We start from the raw sequence: 5,718 nt of genomic DNA on the forward strand, positions 1-5,718 counted from the left end.
ATCTCACTCCAACATGCGCTGTCCCTCTACTAAACTCATTTCTAATCTTGTCCATCCTCGTCACCCCCAACAAAAACCTCAACATCTTCAGCTCTGCTACCTCCAGCTCCACCTCCTGCCTTTTACTTAATGCCACTGTCTCTAATCCATACAATATCGCAGGTCTCACCACAGTCCTATAAACTTTCCCTTTCATTCTTGCAGATATCCTACTATCACAAATCACTCCTGTCACTCTTCTCCACCCACTCCACCCTGCCTGCAATCTTTTCTTTACTTCTCTAACACACTCTCCATTACTGTTCTGTTGACCCCAGGTACCTGAACTCCACCACCTTCTCCACCTCTTTTTCCTGCAACCGCACCACTCCACTTCTCTCCCTCTCATTTACACACATGTACTCAGTCTTACTCCCACTGACTTTCATTCCCTCTCCTCTCCAGCGCATATGAACAGAAGCAGGATGAATGGATGCCTAAATGGGTGAGAGAACAGATTGTTGGATGAACAGAACTACTTATATTGTATAAGAGGGATGAACAGTCAGAACAACAGATAGAAAAATAGATATATGAATGGATGAAAAAATGGATACAGAATGCAGAGATGGATTGAATATGTGAAGAAATGATGAATTGAGGAATGGATTGATGGGTGGAAACATGATTTTCAGAAATATGAATAGAGATGAAAAATGCTGGATGGGTGGTTGGATGGACTCTAAGGTGTTTAAAGAGTTTAAAGAGAGCAAAAGCCAAAAACAGCCTAAGTGACCTTGTCATAGAAGAAGGAGGGATGGGGGGTGCAATCCAACAGCAGCAGCTGAGAATCAACTTTGGTTGATTAATTGAAAGGACAGGTAGTTCTTCGGGAGTGATAGTTGTAGTAAAGGAGTTGCAGGAGTTGAGTTGTGTCGAGTGGATCAGGATGGCGTCCCTCAAATAGGGCAGCATCACCTGTCTTCCTCCGGAATGGAGTCAGGTGTGTACCTGCAAGCAGCGTAGTGGAGAAGGATGTGCTGCTCGTGGCAGGAAGGGAAATCGGATATGGGAATATCTTATTGACTTTCCGCATGGTCAGTAAGGGGATTACGGTGAGTGGAGATCAAGTTACAGTTACACCGTAATTTACTCCAACTACCCGAGTTACTGTCTCTAATGTACCTCCATTCATTTATTATCATTTATCATTTTAAACTGTTCCTCTGGGCTGTAAAAACAAAGCTACACCACAATGTCTTTTAGGAGACACGATTTCATGTTTCTCAATGAGAAAGTACTAGACGTGTCCTTTAGAGTTTGGCATGATGGCAGGACATACATGGTTTATGCTAACACCTGTAACATGAAATGTTTTGAGTCTGGGGATGTTGGACTCAAGAGGCTAGCGTGTCCACAAAAGGCTCAGGCCTCTGAATAGACAGCTGGAGCAAACACCAAGGGGGAACCTAGACCCAGCACTGTGGAAGAAGTTAGACCTCGCACTGAACAAGCATTTAGGTCCAGTATTGAGGAGGAGACTAGACCCATTATTGAGGAGGCAGATGGACAGGTTACTGAAGATGTTACAAGACATAGTTTAGAGGATGCAGGTAAACAGGGTACTGAGGAGGAGAATGCTAAGACTGTGGACATCAAGGCAGAATAAAAAGAAACTCAGAATGATGAATACATTGCGGTTGAAGGAAACAAACATTGCAGAAATGGCATCAATTTCAAATTATAATCCAGATGAAGAGGTTGACAGAGTCAGTGAGGTCACTAATATTCAGGAGATGGACAGATAAAAATTTGAGGACATGGTTGATACAGAAATGAGAGATGAAGCTCTCTGAGATCTCTGATGTTGGATCACAAGTGATAGATGATATGTACTCTTTGGAAGAAATCAACTTATTCCTAGACACAGCCTTCGCTAAAGTCTTTGAGGTAAAATATTATTTTCAAAATGTGGACAAGTTCATGTCATCAGTGCTAATGTTACAGAAGACAATGAGCCATGAAGCATTAAACAAAAATAAAAGTTTCAGACTGAAAAAAAATGATAAAACTAAGGAAAAACAAGGCAAAAGTTTCAAAAGAGTTGAAATGTCATACATTGTGCCTCTTTCACTCTACTGTTTCTGTCAATCTTCTACACTATCACATGGAAAGGTGAAAGACTAGACACAATAAACTTTCACAGAGGTAGAGATATGGCATCAATCTCAGAGCTTTCAGATAACAATGTTACTTTCTTACAGGAGACACACACAGACACTGACAATGAAACAGAATGGGAAACGTTTATTATGAGTAATGGGACAAGCAATTATGCTGGGGTAGCCATTTTATTTTCACAAAATACAGGAATAAATATTATAAGTCTAGAGGAAATAGTAAAGGGAAGGCTTCATGCATGTAGGACATTTTGGGGACAAGATGAAACTGGTTTGAACTTGGGCAAAGGAGGGACATGGGGTATATCGGTAGAAGAATGCTGAGTATGGAGCCACCAGGGTGGAGGAAAAGAGGAAGGCCAAGGAGGAGGTTTATGGATGTGGTGAGGGAAGACATGCAGGAAGTTAATTTGAAAGCGGCAGATGTAAAGGACAGAGTCGTATGGAGACAGATGATCCACTGTCTCCATACTACCTGGGAGCATCGGAAAGAAGAAGATGCAGATCACCAGGGCACTGTCCTCACTCTGTGCAAAAATAGATTCCTCATTGCTGCTTCATGCAATTTCCAGTAAAACAACTTTTTTGACTGTCCACTTTTTCTTTCCTTTTTTATTTTTGCAAACAAAGCCTGTTTGTTATAAGAGCCAAGGGATGTATTTCACTTCCTGACGTGTGTCACGGTGCATGTGGTGCCTTTTTTGACCACTCGCCTACATGGGGAATGGGGACACAAAAAATTTAGCTCAGGTTCATCCTGTTTACACTGATCATTCTTGAGATGTTTCTTCAAATTGATAGTATTCCACATGTGGTAAATTTAGTTGATTAAACATGATTCAGAAAGGCACACACCTGACTATATGAGATCCCACAGTTAACAGTCCAAGGAATTGTCTGTAAATCTTGGAGACAGAATTGTATTGAGGCACAGATCTGGGGAAGAGTAGAGATACATTTCTGCAGCTTTGAAAGTCACAATAGATGTTTTGAACCACATGGCTCTTCCTAGAGCAGGCTGCCCAGCCAAACTGAGCAATTGACGATTGTCAGGTAGGTGACCAAGAACCTGATGATCACTCTGAAAGAGCTCCAGAGTTTCTCTGTGAAGAGAGGAACCACCCAAAAGAACAACCATCTCTGCAGCACTACACCAATCAGGCCTGTATGGTAGAGTGGCAAGATGGAAGCCACTCCTCAGTAAAAGGCACATGACCACACACTTTGGAGGTACCTAAAGAAAAGAATTCCACCACCATTCATTTATTTATTATTTATTATTCTTAACAGTACCACTCTCAACTGCTGTTCTTGCACATTTATGATTTTCATTGTATTATACTGTTTACATGCTGTTTTTGCACCTTCGACTGCTGCTGTATTTTTTTTGCACTACACTGTTTACACTTACTTCTGGGATATAGTTTATATTTTTGTATAGTTTTTACAGTTTTCTTGTACAGTACTGTATAATCTAGTATACAGTAGGTTTACTGGTCGGCGCTATATAGGGTTTTGTGTCTTGTCTTGTGTCGTCTGTCTGCACTGTCTGTCTGCACTGTTTGCACCAGGTTGCACTCGATGCACTTTATGTAACTTGTGTTTTAGCTTAATGTTGTTTTGTTGTTTGTTGTTTAGTGTAGCACCAGGGTTCTGGAGAAACGTTGTCTCATTTTTACTGTGTACTGTGTACCACTGTGTATAGTAGAAATGACAATAAAAGCCTCTTGACTTGACTTGACTTGACTTGAATCTTAGACCATAAGGAACAAAAATTGAACTCATTTGTCATGTCTGGAGGAAAACCAGGCACCTCTTATCACCGGGCCAATACCATTCCTACAGTAGCGTGGTGGTAGCATCATGCAGTGGGGATGGTTTTTCCACAGCAGGAACTGAGAGACTAGTCAGGATCGAGGAAAAGATGAATGTAGCAATGTATAGAGACATTCTTGATGAAGAAAATTGTATCCATTTTGGAATAAAGCTGCAACATAACAAAATGTGGCAAAACACAAGTGCTGTGAATACTTTCCGGATGCACTGTATTCAGGGGTTTAGGTCTGGAGACATACTTGGCCACTGGTCACCTTCATCTTCCTTAGCAAAGCATTTGTCATCTTGTCTGTGTTTGGGGTCGTGGGGGCCAAGATTTTTTTGGGGCCCCCGAAGAATAAATAAATAAATAAAATAATTAAACAGCTAGCTAGCTAGCATTTTTTCTCTTTTTTTTCTCACTCTCTCTCTCTCGAAATGCAAACAATTTTTCTTGTTAAAAAGTAATTATGCTGCTCTCTGTATGGCGAGAACCTGCTGTTGCCTTTGACCAACTTTATGTTTCCCTGGGTTATATATTTGCTCATCCATCACCAAGACAAAAGAGACAGATGGTGCTTGAAGTGTAAAGAAACACTTGTTGCATCTGTTGTTATTCGTTTTTATATAATGATTCCAGTTCATTTGCATGAAGGGTGCCAATAGTTCTGGAGCAGACTGGAGGTGTATGTAGTGTTTTGTCGGCGAGGAGGTCAGGAAAAGAAAACAGCTGCTGGGAGCTTAAACCCCTGGATTACAGAAAGTTAGAGAACCGTGGCCGTCCAGCTGTTCACCACACGCTAAACACACGCTAAACACTGTTTTCATTATGTTAATCCCTCATGTGTGTTTGAGAGGGTGTGTGTTCTGTGTGTGATCTACTGCACACATCATGCTGCTGGTCTGAATGGAGCCATGCTGGCCAATGAATCTCCACCTGTTCCTCTCAGCCGGGATTCACTGCCGCCAGCTGTCAGTCGTTTTAGTGTTTGAAAACGTTATATTATGTTTCTGAAGCTGGCATGTCTCACGGGTTGCTACTGACACTTAAACATATTGCATGTGTTTGTGTGTGTGTGTGTGTGTATGCGTGCTGATACAAATCCTATCCACACACGTTAAACTTCAATCCAGTTCTAGATTCAGCTCTGACAGGGAGATCTGGAATTCTGTAACATTCCAGAACAATCCAGAGACTTCTGGGAACATGCTAAACACACAGTTGCTTATCAACACACTCTTTTGGACTTAGCAACTGCTAACAAAGTCTAAGCTAGATAACGACTGAGGAAAACTGTTTAGCTACCTAGCACATACAGGTAGTCTCTGACTTAGAGAATACATTCCTATGTTTGCCTGCAATGCAAAATGTCAAATATTTTTACTATTTTGTTGTATTACTATTGGGGGATTGAACAATTGTAAGTCAAACCATCATAACCTGGGGACACTCTGTAGTTTCTTTGTTTGCCCCTTTGAGAAAAAAAACTGCAAAAAACTGCATGATGGCTTCAGGAAATATGAACAGTTTATTCACATGTTGCTAAAGTACTAAAAAATATTTAGGAAGAATTAAACAAAATAGTGTACATTTCATTGTATACAGAAACATCAAATTTGTGCAAAATACATTTGTTCAAAATGTCATATACAGTGAAAACCACAGAATTATTTAATTATGTAATATCTTCTCACATGTAACATATATACATGTACACCCTGTGCATTTATACATAAAATGCAG

The sequence above is a fragment of the Silurus meridionalis genome, chromosome 24 (genome assembly GCF_014805685.1).
Source record: "Silurus meridionalis isolate SWU-2019-XX chromosome 24, ASM1480568v1, whole genome shotgun sequence".
NCBI lineage: Eukaryota > Metazoa > Chordata > Actinopteri > Siluriformes > Siluridae > Silurus > Silurus meridionalis.